This window comes from Acipenser ruthenus, chromosome 8 (genome assembly GCF_902713425.1).
Source record: "Acipenser ruthenus chromosome 8, fAciRut3.2 maternal haplotype, whole genome shotgun sequence".
Classification (NCBI taxonomy): domain Eukaryota; kingdom Metazoa; phylum Chordata; class Actinopteri; order Acipenseriformes; family Acipenseridae; genus Acipenser; species Acipenser ruthenus.
The window spans coordinates 52,188,649-52,206,326 of NC_081196.1; the positions used below are offsets into that span (position 1 = coordinate 52,188,649).

At 38.6% G+C, this 17,678-nt stretch overlaps 1 protein-coding gene across 1 annotated transcript in view; it reads right to left on the reverse strand.

Moving 5' to 3' along the window:
- The window catches only part of LOC117407015 (filamin A-interacting protein 1-like), a 113,687-nt gene extending 96,014 nt beyond the window's left edge, over positions 1-17,673 (reverse strand). The window contains exon 1 of the mRNA XM_034011544.3: positions 17,352-17,673. The gene's annotated coding sequence lies outside the window, so the exon portion shown is untranslated. The remainder of the gene's footprint in view (positions 1-17,351) is intronic.
- Positions 17,674-17,678: the final 5 nt, after the last annotated feature.

Below are 17,678 nucleotides of genomic sequence, written 5' to 3' on the forward strand. Positions count from 1 at the left end.
CATCTATTTTCTCGGAAGAAAACATCTACTGGGCACCAGTTGGCATCCTTTATTGTACAGTACAGGAACAACCAACACTTACATTTTTCAAGTAGTCTCTCGGGTCACTTCACGCCTTTATCCGGAAAGCTGTAACTCGTATTCAGTGAAACAATCAGATCAGATAGGAGGCAGCAAGTGGCTTAACCATTTTTTTCAAAACATTGTCTGAAACCAATTTTTCTCTTGTCTAGACCTAAGGGAGAACAAATGTATTTTCTGTAACATAACACAATGGCAATTGTTAAAGTCTCAGGAATGAATGTATCTTGCCAACCTCCTAAAATATTTGTCAAGCTCAGATAACAAGGGTTCTGGCTGGCAGTACGCACCAAGGGGATGAGGACTAAGTGAACAGATTCCTTTGACTGTTCATTATTTCCTAGATATACTGTAGTGCTAAATAACTTCTTCCAGCATTTTACAGTGGTCCAGAATCACTGTTCATTCCAGTGCAACGTTTGCACCAGGAAACAAAAGCATCTAATGTTATAGAACTAGCATAAAACGACAAAGGTATACTGTGTATGTATAATACAGGATTTGAAAGTTTTAAAACATTACATGAGCAGTTGCTTACAGTGAATAAAGCACAAAGTATATACATTAAAAATAAATGTATTTGACACACTGTTACTTAAACAGAATTAGCAAGTCTTTCAAAACTGACAGTTCAAAATGCTTCTCCGTTATTTCCAAGCATTTTCATTTAGAACATTTTAACGTGTAGGCTGCTTCGATTTTGCCGTTCTGTTCCCAGGTGTTTGGGCTGAAAATGTAATATGATGTCATGTTTGTTTGTTTGATTGTTTGTTTGTTTTTACTTATTATTATTATTATTATTATTATTATTATTATTATTAGTATTATTATTATTAGTAGTAGTATTATTATTATTATTAGTAGTAGTAGTATTTATTTATTTATTTATTTATTTATTTTAGAAAAAAATGTAAATTGAGGAAATACTGCACATTTACTAATTCTACTGAAAGTACTCCAGCAGCCAGGAATTGACCTGTTGGGAGGCTGTCACTCCACTGTGACAAAATCTTGTTGGAGATGTATTTTACTAAAATTGGTTTTCTATGCTTGTGCAAAGAGTACAACTATGTCAAAGATTGTTGACACACCAGATGCTGACCAATAAATATATAAAAATAAAACTAAAAATTATAGTCTCTCATGGGTTCTGTGTTTGGCAACCATTGTGCTTAATAAATTCCCATGTTTTTTTGGGCTCTGGCCATTTTATATTTGGCTCCCTACTGTATTTTCCAAGAAGGCCATAAAGATAAAAGAGCCTGTGGCTGATCTTATATTACTGTATCTGTAGAGATAATACTGGCATAACACTTTGTTGCTGTGGAAACAGCTGTCCTCTTCTATCAAGTTAAACTGACCGGCAAGGCTTTACCGAAATCCTGATACAGTACTCTAAAGAAAAGTGTGTAACACAAACTCCAAATTGTGTCTGTCTGTCAGTCTGTTCTCCTAAAGTTGAGGTGAACTGCCCTTTTGTGATTCTTTGATCATATTCCAATCAATTTCTCATTAATCAGCAGTGTACACCAGAAGCTTTGTTTTGTTTTATTAAAGCAGAGCTTTCTTCTGTGTAAAGTAGATTTTAAAAAGTTTATTACAGTGCCTGTGGCTGCTGTTTTTGGAAGCCTAATTGTGTTCCACTAACAGTGTGGCATTTATGTAATCAGTAGGCTACATGTTTATAACCTAATTGAACAGAGCAGGATTGCAAAAATTAGACTAAATTAGCAGCACCCGGCTTTTTAAACTACACGGACATCATTCCTCTGGCACAGTTAAATGTCTTAAACTTTAATGAAACAACCCAGATACCATATTTAAAATGATTAGTGCAGCTGTATGTTAAGTATCCCCTTGGATTTGAATTACCTCTGTTCAAGGGCTCATATTGTTTACAGCACTCTTCTTTCCTACCATGAGTTTGGGGCCTGACAGTGAGCTTAGCATAACCCACAGTAAAGTACAGGCCTAGCTGGGAATGTTCCTCATATTTACTGTGAATTGACCCCACAACTGCCTAGATTTAACTTTACAGTGGTTAAGAGAATTGTTATTTTCCTAAACCCACAAATTGCCAACATACTATATTTATAAGTTGGCGTCCAATTAATTACTTTCCCCCCATAATATAACCCTACCTTCTCATGGACACATCTGATGTACAGTATGTATAAAAGCAGTAAGTAAGGAATTTGTGGGTTAAGGAAAAGAAATGTGAGTTACCAACTGCAAACTACACTATAACCTGTAGTAGCAGTATTGTCTTTATTGACATCATGCATCGCCATGTCTTTTATAGTTATGATTGCACCAATGCTAGCACTACTGTTATTTTGTATGTAAACAATATATAAAATATTAAAGTATTGTTCATGTACCTCAGGCTTGTTAAAATGGGTTTGAATCAGTCAAAAGTGGTATGGAAATCGGGGCTCCCGAGTGGCGCATCCAGTAAAAGCACTCGCTAGAGTGCAGGATGCGCTCTATAGCCTGGACGTCGCCGGTTCCAGTCCAGGCTATTCCACAGCCGACCGTGGACGGGAGCTCCGAGGGGGCGTCGCTCAATTGGCCGAGCGTCGTCCGGGGGGAGGGAGGGTTAGGTCGGCCAGGGTGTCCTCGGCTCACCGCGCACCAGCGACCCCTGTAGTCTGGCCGGGCACCTGCGGGCTTGCCTGTAAGCTGCCCAGAGCTGCGTTGTCCTCCGACGCTGTAGCTCTGAGGCGGCTGCACGGTGAGTCTGCAGAGTGTAAAGAAGCGGGCAGCTGACGGCACACGCTTCGGAGGACTGCGTGTGTTCATCTTCGCCCCTCCCGAGTCAGCGCAGGGGTGGTAGCGGTGAGCTGAGCCTAAAAATAATTGGGCATTTCAAATTGGGGAGAAAATAATAATAATAATAAAAAAAAAACTGATTGGCAATGACTAGATTTAAAAAAAAAAAAAAAAAAAAAAAAAAGTGGTATGGAAATACCAAACCGCAATCAAAGATCACTGGAGAGGTGCAGAAAATGAGGTAGATGAATAAATCAACTACTGTAAGTTTAGGATTAAGAAGTTTGAGGAACTTAAGTCATTATTGCTTTATTGGCAATGCCTGTGGTGGCCATTTTTATTGTTTGTGGTAAAATAAAACAAAAAATCGAACCTTTGTTTTCTTTTAATTGATAGACGGTAGGGAAGGCAAACATCAAACCAACGACGCTTTAGTGAAGAAGAGTCCTAGAGAATCCTAACAGGCCAACTAAAGAAATGTTTCACTGGCCAAGACGTCTCATAAAGCATGTGTATATGAAATTCCTGGTGTGTGAAGTAGTAGCATACTGTATATATTTAGTTTTAAATGAGTTCTGGAACTTGCTTGCTTTGTAAACCAAGGGCGTCAGTTCTGACCTGTGGAGGCCATTTTTCAAGCACTAGACTAAATAGTGGAAGATGATGAGCACAGGCCCAAGTCCTGAATCTGGAGTTCAAAACTGGAGGAGTTGAGCAAGTCCAGCAGCACACACGCACACACACACACACACACAGGAATTCTCCTCAGGGAAGAATCTGAAGCTTGGTTAACTTCATGACGTGTTTGATGCTGCCTAAAATAGAAGCCATTTACAAGAACCTGATGAGTTGGTGAATGGTGCAGTCAGTTTTGTTATTGCAACATTGTACTTGTACTTTGTGTCAGTTGGGCTCATCAAAAGATACACTCTCATCAACCTAAACTGAAGACTCAATAAAACGGCATCACTTCATAATCAAAAAAACTATACACAAAGCAGATCTAATTGCTGAAATCAGTGAAAATCTTGATCAGCATCTTCATTTAAAAGTTATTTGGTGTAGTGTTCCAGATACATGAATTGTTTGCTGAAGTCTAGTGTAACATTTCTGTGCATAATAAACTTTAAGAGATCACAAACACCTCATCTTAGTGTGAAAGATATACAGTATTTCAATTAAATACAGACTTTGTGTATGTACAGTAGCAGGACCTTTGTGGTTTGTGTCACAGCTTCTTAATATAAACCCTCTTGCATCGAAAATGCTGTTCTCTGATAGTATTTGTTGGTGACTAAACTAATTAGCCCACTCTGATTTAATTACACAACATATCGTCTCCCTTCTGCATTTTTCAGATGCTAAAAGATTTACAGTGAATTGCTGCTGAAACTACTGTAGCACTTTTTGAATGGAGCCAGCAGATGGCACTGCTGCATAGTAATGTGATGTTCAGTATTTTTTTGTTTGTAGTTGTTTTGGTTTTGTTTTTTGTTTTGTTTTTTTTGTTTTTTTTTTACTTTTGACCTTTCCTCTCTCAAAAAGCTATAATCTCAAGCTATGTCTAGTTTAGTTTAGTCGACATTTAGTCATGTGCTTTGTTTAAATTATTACTCTGCTTTCTACTGGCCTCAGGCCTTTCTAGCATATTAACATTCCGTATTCATAAGACAGGACCCAATCTTAATCTCTGCTCTGCAGCCGTAAATTGCCTCTGCTCTGTTAACTCAGCTATGACCTTTGTATCCATTGCTTAGTGAATGGCAGAGGCACGTCACCTTCTTTATTTCAGAGTTTGACTTAAAAGCTTGCTTATGGCTGTCTGAGGTCTGAAGTATGCTGTCAGGGTCAATTTATACCCTTTGCCTAATGGAAGGGTCACATGGACCAGTCTGTGCCAGATTCTCTCTTTGTTTTCCTGATGTATGGGTATGGATGGGGGGGGGGGGATCAGACCTAAAGTGACCTGGAGATTCTTTAAACACACTGTCAGTCCTTACATCACCTGAAATTTAATCTTGCACAAACTGTAGAATATAGTACATTGATGTGCGGGTGTTGGACCGAGAATCAAATCCTGATATAGACCATGCCAATTCAGACAGAAAGAAAGCATCATCCATGCAAGTTGTTGGTCTACAATACAAGTCTTCAGATCCTCATTAGGCACGTACAGTTACGCATTAAAAAGGGTGGTTGTTTTCTAATTACCCTGTCTGCTAAAAGTTCAGACAGTTGGACCACTGATTGGTGTGGTTACTAGTGCTAATAACAGCTTCATTTTAGGGGCAGTAGATGTCGAGGCAGTACCATGCAGTATTTCAACTTAACATTTTTTGATCTCACTGTCTTCATTAAACTCAGTTCTAAGTAACAAATTCTTCATCCTCTTTATTACAGTGTATGCACTTGACTGGAATGTTAGAAGACTGTAGTCCTCTGTTTATCCACAGAGCAGATAAGCTACAAGGCAGACAGCAGTAGAGTGATACCTACACTGCCCTACCCCCCTGCAATGTGCCTCAAGTCTGTCTTGGAGGGACTACCACTTTGGTTGGAGAGATAGTTTGTTAGTGCCCTGTCAAGGTGATTAGCAAGGCAAACTATTGTGAAGGCTAGTTTAGGACAGGAGTGTTTAGGAGAGATGCCTGTAATTAAGGTTGAGAAAGCATTAGTGTATTTGGCTTTAGGCAGTTGGAGCAAACTTTGGTATGTGGATGGATTTCAAAGGTTTTGAATAATCATTTGAAAATATTTACAGTCCAGTGAGTGCACTGGAGGCAGTGACAGTTAAAATTGCATACAGGTTACAAAATATTTACATAAACAAATGCTAAACAGAAACTTAGAAATTGACCATCAAAAGTTGCTTTGAAACTGTCCTGTGGGCTTTGCGTTGCAACGTCTGTGTTTCACAGAATGCATAATTTGAATAATCAGATCCTGGCAATCAAACTGATTAACATTGTCAGTAGAATCTATAGGCCACGTTCGTTAACAATAAAATAGAATGCCCTCTGCCTTTGGTATTAGCTGTTATTATTCCCTTATAATGTGATCAGCTATGGCATGTGCAGCTTGGGATCTTGCTACTGTGTGTCTGCCCTTATTAAGCCTCGCCACACTGTACCTTTGACCTGCTTGCTCCCATTCCAAAGCACTGTTTATGTATCCAGGCAGTGTTTAGGATGATATTCCTGTAACAGATACATAGGAGCTTCTTGATCTATAATTAGGTGACACATAATACCCCAATGTGCAGCCTCCGGAACTGTTTGTTAACAACCACCAATTTACCTTTGTCTTGGCTTTTCAGGGATTGGACGCCTGTGTGTTAGATTGCATTGCTCTTCATGGCACTGTTGGTTCTTATTTCTCCAATATCAAGTATAAGAGTCCCTTCTAGAAAAGGACTCCAAGTAATCTCTCATTGCTGTGGGCCAACATCATGAAAGAGAGGGCAACTAGATTTTTTTTTTTATCCCAAGGTATATAAAAAAAAAAAGGATTTGAAAAGTTCAGCTGTACCTCATAAACCTCTCGTTTTGGTTATGTTCTTTCATTGGAAACTGGACAAAAGACTAAATGAGATTTTTCCATCTGGAGTTGACATTGACCTGCATTATACAAACCAAAACATAAAGCACAGAAATAATTGTAAATAATGATTTGCACTTCAGTCCAATCAACAGTAGGGTTACTCAGCTTGGATCATTATTTATCGGACCAAAAACCTTTAACAAGCATAAAAGAATCAGCCATATAAAGATGCTTGATCTGCAAAAGTTATGAACAGTTGGGGCTTACTTTCTCCCCTCCCCATTTTTATTGCAACAGGAACAACTAGCAATAGAAATAAAACATTGTTAAATAGTTTTTTTGTTTTTTTTTTCTCTGAGTTGTTGTTCTTGTACATGTAAAATGTATTTGGACACTTTATTTTTATTTTAACCATTGGTGCCAAGGAGGGTGTCCCCTCTCCCAGTGGGAATATTTTGAAGAAAGGGATTAAAGTGGAGCAATATGGTGCATTTTTGCATGGTTTAAGCATTTGCTAGACTAGCAGTGGTCTGCTTGTGGTGTCTGACAAAGATGTAATTTTGGAGCATCAAGGCCCCTGCAATACAAGACTGACTGAAAATGTGTGTGGAATTGGTGACCGCACCTTTTAATTGTGTAGATGTAACACGGGAAATGGCATGCTGCAGCTCCCATGCTCAGCGTTAGTTAAGTCCTGATCTGACAGCATGTAACACAGACAGCTCTTATGATTACATGTTACCGTTTATTTTTCAGTAAAAACAAGTTGAAATTGCAGCTTGTTGGTTCTGCTGTTTTCGATATTAAATACAGTACAGCAAGCACATTGTCATATATTTTAGATATTTTCATTAGCACAATCTGAGAGCTAAAATTTTTGTGAATGGCAGTTCTTTTTACTGCAGTCAAGTAAGGTGCAGTAAACTTTATTTTCCCTGCAACAGCTGACCCTGCTTTAGTACAAAACCCACGCTACATTATGGTAGGTCTTAAATTACTGTGTCTGCTTCTTTGGCTCAAGAGGTATTATCAGCTCATCATCTAACTAGGGAATTTGCTGTGCAATTAAATCATTGTTAAACTCCTGACGGTAAACAATGTTGCATCTGCAAAAGAAGATGCAACAGAAAAAAAAAAAAAAAACTGTTCGTGGGACTCAAAACATTATTTACTGGCGAAAGATAACGTTTGTTTATTAGAGTTCACAGCTTGGTGCAGCAACTTTTTCACTTCTTTTTTTGCTTAATTGTTGAGCTGTTTGCTGCATTGCAGCCCTTCATTAAAATCATTTTTGGTGGCACATGTGCAACACACAAGCCTTAAGTGTATTTATTTATTTTATTTTTTTTACACAACAGTACTCACAAACGTTTGGTCACAACTGTTGCATGAAACTGGGGTTATTGTATTCTGCTGGTGTTAATACAGCACCTCTTTGCACTGAAGCATTATCAGCTGACAAGGGCTCAGCTGATATCCCATCATGCCTTTCTTCTTAAAGCCATACAAGCTCTATACATAACCCCCAATATCTCTGACAAGGACCTGGGTACACATTTTTACAACATCACAACAAAGGAATATGCCTTTTTTTGGTGCATATGTATAGCTATTATGTACTATATATCACCTTACAGTACGATAAAACGACAAAAAATTGACTGAATGATAATACTCAAATATCTTAGTATTTTTTTTTTTTTAGAAAAGAAATCGGTGCAAATATAATAGGCACCGGTCGCAGGCTTATTTTGAAAACCTTGTCTTTAGAAAAATAGCCCCTTGTAATGTAATAATCAAATCTCACATTTTAAACCACTTGACACTATGGGCTAAATTCTCAAAGCTATGTACTCCAATTCGTCATTAGCACTTTTTTTTCAGAAAGGAGAAACTAAAGTTACAAAACCAGAAATAAACAACTAAGACTTTTAATTCAAGTTGCTTGAATAAAGTATTAAGTTGTTTCTTATTCATTTTAGATGTTTAATTGGTGTTTCCATACAGAAAAAAATTGTCCTAATGAAGATTTGGAGTTAATAGCTTTGAGAATCTAGCCTTATGGGCTCAGTTCCTGGAATGAAATGGAGCTCCCTGCAGACTGTTGAGGTGCAGGGATTGCCTGCTGTTTACTTGCATTCTTTAGTGTCACTGAACTGTCTGTATCAGTTGACTTAACTGTGTTCACATTAGTCTTGTTTTGGTTGCTAGTTTATTGATCAACATACAGCTATGTCTGTCTTTGTCACTTGCAAAGCAAAGGTGATTCAAGCCGATGAAGTCTAGAAGGGGCTCAACAAAAAGCACTTTGTTCAGCTCCATGTGTAAAAACTAGTGTGTGTGTGTTTCTTTCTTACAGTTATTGTTCAGTTACATGGTATTTAGTTTTACAGCATATACAGGGTACATGTTGATGAGGGCCTTTATATTCCATCCATGCCTGTGCACATTCCAGAGTGTCCTGATCAGTTACAGGCAGATTTACTGCTGCACAAATTATATATTCATCAAGGTTTTTATGCTGCAAGTAAACGGTCCACTCTGTGCCTCTTAAACCACTAACAACCCATCCAGTGACACTTTTTATTACGTTTTTAATTGACAGCAGGGATCTAAAAATGGGCACTGTGATGAACAGCCCTGCATGCTGAAGTTAACAGTTAGCGATTATCTTACAAGTGATCTACCTCCTAATTTGCAAATCATCACAGGGTTGGGTAGTTTGCTCTCCCTTCTGTATAGTCTTTGGGATTCAAGCCAGTGTGTCACTGTACTATGCTTCAGTAAGATCAACACTGTAAAACCCTTCAAATAAGTAGAACCGGAATGCCATTTAGATCACATAATAGTTGGATAATCTTTCATTTGAGGTGTGCCTGGACTGAATGAGCACACAGTGACAGCTAAGAATGCCGTTTTGGGGAAAGCATACAGTTCAAATCAGCAACTTGATTTCACAGCGAAAGTGGTGCCTTCAAAATAATTTGCCTTATTATTTTGACATTTAATGTACAATGGTATGGAAAAAGGTGTGGGGAACACCCCCTGTATGCACCAGTCTCATCAGATGTTGCTGATTTGCAAATTGCAGATGGCAGCAGGAAAGGCTGAGCTCTCACTGATGCAGCCCAGTTTGACAGCATGTATTGATATTGAGGGGCAGCAGTGTGGAGTAGTGGTTAGGGCTCTGGACTCTTGACCGGAGGGTCGTGGGTTCAATCCCAGGTGGGGACACTGCTGCTATACCCTTGAGCAAGGTACTTTACCTAGATTGCTCCAGTAAAAAACCCAACTGTATAAATGGGTAATTGAATGTAAAAATAATGTGTAAAAAAATAATGTAATTGTATGTAAAAATAATGTGATATCTTGTAACAATTGTAAGTCGCCCTGGATAAAGGCCAGCTCTGAACAGATTTACCGTAAGGCAAACAAGGTGTGAAGAAAGGAGACAAATTCTGTTGGAAACATTCCACAGCCTTGTTGGGGGACTACCCTAGCGATTTTCCATTACTGGTATTGTATTTTTGGAGATTCCTTACCTACTGTAGATAGTTAATCAGCACCACATTGTGGACTCCATTCATATGCAGCAGGTATAGTATTAGGACCCTAGGTCAGGTGGGGTCCTAATACCTGTTGCACAGGAAGTGACAGTAGATTAGGTAGGATTATGTGCCGCAAGCTCTACATATATAGCTGTATTTAGAAACAAGTGCAAGCAGAAAAAGGCAAACTTTCTGAAAGGAATCAAATAATTGGTTCATGCATTTTTGTGCTCTGAAGTAATTGTGGACTCGACCATACTGTAGCATTTTCCAATATTAAAAATATACTGTAGAACAAAGTCCAGGCTGATCCATGACCAATGAAAACACAGCTGAATTGGACCTTCAGGTCATTTAAAAACCTTGCAGGGTTTGCTTTGCCTTGTCCTGTATTCCTTGGGGGACTGTGAAGGGGGGTTGTTCTTTCAGTAAACAAGAGTACTGTATTGACTTCTTGGAAAGAATGTGTCTTCTGCAAAGGGAATCAAGTTCTAAACAGCTTTGCAGAGTATCGCATGTACTAATATCAAAGCTCAGGGCAGCAATGTGAACCCAAGGCTTTTTGGATATTGCTTGAGGCCACGCTGTCACTGATTGACTGAGCCTATTTAAGGAGAGTTTAAAATGGACCGAATGATGTATGTATTGAGAATGGTCAGAATTAGCTGAGTAAGTGGAGCCTGTTTTGGAAGAACTTAGTTAATGTACACATACTCCATTTGTATGTTATATCAAGCTAAATAACCCACATTTAGTCACATTTTTTTGCTCTAAAATCTACCTTTTAAGGGGAAAATGAATGCAACAAAGTAATCTTGTAAAAGTACATATTCCAGTTATACTGAAATGAAAAATGAAAAAAAAAACCCAATGCAACAGAAGAATGAGATATGATTTAAAATGGGTGTTGTGCTTCATGCTGTGCAATGGCTGTGTCAGCCACGAGCTCTGGGCTTCCCCATTTCATCTGAAACATAATCAGCCATTGGTGGTGGTCTGCCACTGTCTACATCAACACAGAATGCACGGGGGAGCTGATGGGTTTCATACATTCTGTACCTTGCCTTCAACATGCTGTCACAAGTAATCCGGTACAGTACTAGGCCTTGCTTTATCTTTAGATAGAGTTATGTTACTGTAATAAAAACAATTAAGCAATATTATGGCCCACTACAAAACTGTGATGAACTCCTGTAAACAACTTTTATTTTTTCAGGTACTTCGACCATCAACAATCCACATAGTTATCCATAACAGTCCGTAAATTTGTTCCCAAATTCATTTTTCAATTTCATGTCAATCTCCTATTATCCCTATTATCTGAATAGATCAGAACAGGTCCGAACGTGTAATAGACTATTTTTTATCTTTTGGATAATGAAGGGTTATGCCATTTTTAAACAAACCATGTTACAATGGATTTTTGGTTGTATTCAAGAATGACTGTGGTTTACTGGGTGCTTTGCTCCTGTTCTGTGTAATACCTATTCTACTAGGGCAATTACTTCATCATGGGCTCTGCCAGCCAGGTTACTGACTAATTAATGCTTCGCAGCTTCATTAGTGAAACGTTATAAACTGAATGAGGGTGACTCATCTTTAAGCATCTCCTACTTGACACTAGTTCGTTGAGCTCTTGAAGTGTACCTACATCATATTCATGAAGTCAGCCCTATATACAGTTAATACAGTTGCATACATTCTAGAAAGAAGGATTAATTGCACTGGGTTGTAGGGGTATTTCTTTCTATTCTATTATCTTAATAGGCACCCACTCGGAAATCACCTAAATTACAAGGCTATCATATCAATGATGATGTCTTCCTGCACATACATGCTTTATAAAGTCACAGACATGATTTCTAGGAGCATGGCTCTTCTAACTTCTCTATGATCTTGTGACCTCAAGAACAAAGTCCTATATACAGTACATATATGATGAATGTACACCACAGAGGCTCAGAACAGAACAGAATTCACAGGAGTTTTGTGGGTGGCATTCTGTTAGGAAACTATTGATCTGAAAGGGCCCTGCTACCTTTGGGGAAAGGCATATGTGTCACATTTACCTATAAGATCCTATATGACAGCAGAAACACAGTCCTTCAAAGCCACAGCCCCTTTACAGGTACAGTACATGGACCTGATGGTTGGCTGTAGTCAAAACAAGCCCTTAAATAACATTTGCAAAGGTTAAAATATTGAGTGCATCTTGTGAGTTAAACTGATACATTAATAATATCCCTTGACCTGTAATATGGAACACCTACTGTAACAAAGGCACTTGCTCACCCAGGTTGACAAGCACACCTGTAGTTTATTTCTGTGTTTCTTAGAACACTTGCAGTTTGGTAGCTGATGGTATAATTTTATATTAAATAAGAATTCTCTTTGCTGCCAATTGCCATTGGCACAGCCGTGTGCACACTCACACACTTTGGATGATGTGGTAACTTGCTATCCAAAGTCAGCTAAGGGCATTTTTCTCCAACATAACCTGATCCTCAAGACTAGATAGTGAGGCTGTGACAGGCAGGAGAGCAGAATGGCAACCATCCTAGTCCGCTTGCCAAGGGCTTTGAAAGGGTTCATGAGCAGCTCATGTATCTTGCTTTGAGTGATTAAAGAGGGGGAATGGCTTTGTGCTCTTGCCATGTTTAAAATGGCCCTGCGTGATATCTGATTTACGTGGCTAGGGGAGATCGGAAGGTCCCTGCGTGATATCTGATTTACGTGGCTAGGGGAGATTGGAAGGTCAGACACAGCAGTATTTTGTTTGTACTGTACTAGAGTTAAAATGAACCAGACAACACGAGTAGAAAGTGAGGAATTGCTGCATTTTTGCAGTGAAATGCCTGTGATTGATAACATGTTAGTAACCACCACACACTGCCCCTGGTTATTTGTCATTGATGGACCATCCTATATCATATATCCATCTAATGCATGTTCTTTCTGTGTCAATTACGGTGCTTGCATACTGTTCAAAGTTAAAGACTAATGGCAACTTATTTAAGACTTGTTGAGTTTTCCCAGCTGGAGTGGAATGTCTGTCTGTATGTGACACTTACATATTTACATGTTGTATGTAGAGAATTGTTTGTCCTGCTGTGATGAAACTTGCTAAAGACATTCTAGGGACATGTGAAGGCTGTGTCTTTCTGTTTGACTATGTTGCACTTCAATTTTTACATACAGAGAACCGCTTATTACGTTATTAGGACATTCTTTAAAACAAGTTATTAAAACTATTAAAATCTGGGGGTATGTGGAGGCACCCTGTCTTCTGTCTGTCTGTCCGTATGTCACATATATCTAGCTGCTGCAGGAGTTTCATGGAAAGAGCATTTTGGGAAACTTAAAAAAAAATTAAAAAAATAAATAAACAAAAATAAATGGAAATGCATTCAAAGTAAGGTACTGTATAAGTGCACAGATTGGTGCATGTACTGTAAACTGTATGAAGAAATCTCCTTAACATAGGCAAGTAACAGTAACAATAGAACCAGTCTAATACTGGAGAGATCTTAGTTAATGCTTTTATGTCTCAGGAAGTCAGGATTCGAGAGAGAGTTTTTTCAAAAGAAGTTCTTGGGATGCATCTGCATTCTTTGTATCATAGTTCCTGGTATAAGTACTCATAATTCTTGTTGCTGATAATGCCCCTAGCTTGCCTCTAAGAGATTCCAATCTGTGCTTTCCCCAATTGTTTCATTTGTACTGGGCTGGAATGCATTGATAAATTGGGTAAATGCAGTCACAACATTGCCAAGATTCAGATCTTCACGAGAATATTAAGGTACGGGATTGTCTGAAAGTAAACACTCAATTTCTTGTAAAAAAAAAAAAAAAAAAGAAGCATTACTTTGATAATTATTTATGTTTGTACAGCGCAGTTGAATTTCAGAATGTGATGAATAAACTGTAAATTAGCAAAAATATCAGTCATTATTCCCAAAGTCATAAATACTATAGTCCTGTAGTTTTCTGTATCCTTCTCAAGCAAATGTAAGTGTTTTCAGTAGATTTGATGCATTATCACTTTTGATTGTTTTAGATATTGGATCCCCTGTCAATGTTCCCAGGCTTGTAAATGTGGGTTTTGACAGTTATTAATATTGTAATAAGTATGATATTAGTGATTCATGTGAGTGGTATGGCCTGTTTCTTTGAGTCCATCCACATGGCTCTGTGATAGTGTGGGATAACATTACATGTACTTTACAGTAGGTGTGTTACGAGTTAGGTTGTCATGAGCAGTGGTTGCCAGATAAATGGGTGTCTTGATTTGTGAATAAAATACACATGATAAAATTTAGAAGGAATAATGTACTGTATACGTGACTCCCAAGTTTACAGCTGTCAAAACGAAAGTAAAGCCAATCCAAGACATTGTGTAAAATGTTACTGGACATGCTGCTTCATCTCCCCTGTCTGTCTGATCTGGTCTAGAGGCACTGGCACATCGTTTAGACAGTTAACCCTTAAGCACAACTGACAGTTGGGGGTCACAAAGGATATGTAATGCTGTCATCTTGTTTCTGTGGTCTTTCTTTTAACAGCTTATCCTGACAGCTGACAGCGAACCACATAGGTGTGTGTATCGCAAGAAATATGGATTCCAGCTGCAGGGGGCTTCACCTTTGGCCTCTTCCTTCTAAAAAGCGTGCTGCCTTTCTACAATGCCTGCTCTCCAGAAATGAATATTGTTTTTATAACCATGCAGTTCAACTGATTTCCATGGAGGCAGATCTAATTACCACTGTTTAAATCATTAAAAATAGACAGAATTAAAATAGACTTTCGTGCACTGTTTGATTTTTAAAACCTTGGTACACCAAGGAGCCCATTTTAATGATCATCTGTTTACACAAGATACTGTACAGCATTCATTCACACTCGCAGCTTCATTACCAGTGGTGTAGCATTCTTCCATTAGTTTCATACTGTACATGGATAAATCTGTCCTGTCTCTTTTAAAATGACCCATAACTCTGACTCGAAACCCAGGTCAGTCCAGGGTCAGACTCATCCCAGACAGCAACAGCAGGCACGAGACTGATACAGATTTGTTGTTCTTATCTGCAGTGCTTAAAGAGCTAATCAGGGGTTAAATACCATTAGAGTTGCATTATGGAATGTGGTACCTCTAAAGACGTCAGGCCAACCTTGTGCTTTTTCTCTATTTTAAAACAACGTGTGAATAAGAAACTGAGGCAGAATGATTATTGTAACATCACAACGGTTACCAATAGCAACACGGTATGTCATGACTCATCGGTAGATGTACTGTTAAAGGTTGCAGTTATTAATGGTAGTGGGAGTATGGGGTAAGCAATGATAAGTGGTGTGATCAGAGGATGACATTGTATTTTTACATGTGTTAAATGCAGCTGTAGCTTCTCTGTTGCAGTCTTACTTTCTCTATGGTGTAGATCCCTGAAACAACTTCCAACAACAACTTCTTCAGTGGTCCTCTGTAGCTGCATTATCTTTTTTGCAACAAACGACAACCAACTCCAATGACAACTAGCTCTTACTTTCCACAAGTATCACACGTGGACTAGGAGATAACTTTGTTGTGAACCAAGCAGATGGCAAGCAATATTGATGACTATCTGACATCAGTCTCCTCAGAAGCTATGTTACTGAGACACAGCAAGTAAGTACATGAAATCCCTATAGACCCACAATGTGATAGTATAGATTATAGAACTACATACTTGATAGAGATCCAAAAGGAAGTAACTTCTCTCGGGTGGGGGGAGGGGTTGTTAAGAGAACCCCTTCCAGTGAATTACATATCACTTGTATGTACATGATTAATTTTCCCCTTCTGTTACGAATTTTCATCTACTGGCATGAGCAGGAGTTACTTTTTCAACAGCAAGATGTGCCATAAATAGTAATTGCAAAAATAGTTCCTGCAATGCTGTCGAGTTCTGTTCTGCATTCTAGTCTAATTAGTTATTACTGTTACTCAGATTTCAAAAGGTTACAATTGCTGCTGAATACTACAAAATATTATTTTAGATATGACTTGACATATGTTATACTCATTGGCACTTGCATTATTTAATAGGAGTTTTTTTTGTTTCTACAGTGTCTAACCATCCATCCTGTGGATCAGTATCTATTTGTGGGATTTGAACTGATGAATATGAAAGTGCTTTACTGGAAGTATTTGCTAAGGAACAAAAGTTGTTGTAGTTTTTTTTTTTACTGCAGTCCACTGAGAAGTACATCAAAGTCAGTTGACATGTGACCCAAAGCAGATTTAAACACGGCCTTGAGAGGTGAAAGGTCAGTGTAGTGCCACTTAAAATGCCAGTGATAATGTCTGTAAACCTATCAGAAGAGAGCATCCCAAATTAGTCACTGCTCTGCAGCCTGAGATAGGCTGTACTCAACATACTGATAAATCCACCTCTAATAGTTACAGTGCAAGCCATGGGAAGATATAAAACACCATGACTGCATGTCTCGCTGTATGCAGCATGTTGGAATTGGAAGAGTAGAGAGCAGTGTGAGTAAAAGAACACATTGCATCAATAGTGCTTTCCTTTAGTTATAGCTACAGTACAGAATACCAAAAAAATATCAAGCAGTTCCTGCTGACAGCAACAACATGGCCTTTGAAACTGTTGCTGTTGGTAAATGTGTGGGGAAAATGTACTTTTGCTTTCCAAAACATATATGTAAATAACATATCGCCCATCACAACTGTAAATACAAAACTAGAGCTATTAGTACCATGAAAAAATAACTGTAGGATAAACAGTTATCTAGATTGTATCTGCAGATACTCCCTTGTCCAAAATAATGTTCTAACCAAATTTCATAAAAATTAGATGAGCGTTTCTCAAGAAATATGGAAAACATGAAACATACGAAAGGTGATATGGAAGTCACCACTATGTGTGGGATAAAACGCAAATGAAAGACGATTTCTCTCAAAAAGTTGCACCTGTCTGACTCCACACTGGTTTTTCTTTGGCCCCTATTACAACTTGCATCTATGAAACATAGCTGGTTCAAACCACCTGAAATAATACATTCAATCCAGCCAGAAAGTAAATTAATGTTTACATAAAAACACCTTGGTTCCATTTCAGCATAATTGACCATTCAGAGCAACACACACCTAAAGTCACAGACAACTTGTATTACTCAAGATACAAAAACATAAAGCCAGTCTAATCCGTGTCGCAGTAACCCTCCTTTTATAAATTAACACTTATCAATTTGCATTTAGTTAAAAAATATTCACAGTACATAAACACAGAGAGCAGATCATTCCCATGCGCACACAAACACACACACGTACACAATTTTCAGCCTTATATATATGCAATAAATCCCACATACAAGTGGAATATCCCAAAAGATCACACAATTAAGCATATGTACCTCTTTACTGTTGTATTGCAGACAAGCGCTGGTTCTTCGAAATGCTGAAGACTGCTTCACCTGTGAGCCGAGGCAGAGTGTTATCCAATTATTTTGATTGTGTCTTCTTGTTTCTGTTTGCTGGATTACCCTGCCTTTATTGCTTCCCCCTCTCCCACCAGCAGTATCCCAGCAGGGTTTTGTGTGTTTTATCTTGCCGGTAGTGTGAGCCTTGAGAAGCAGGCGAGTGTGCCGCACAGCCAGGGGCGGGGGGGGGCTGCTGTGACAGAGAGCACTGAAGGACAGTAGAGCAGAGAGGGGACCCTGGCAGAGAGAGAGAGAGAGAGA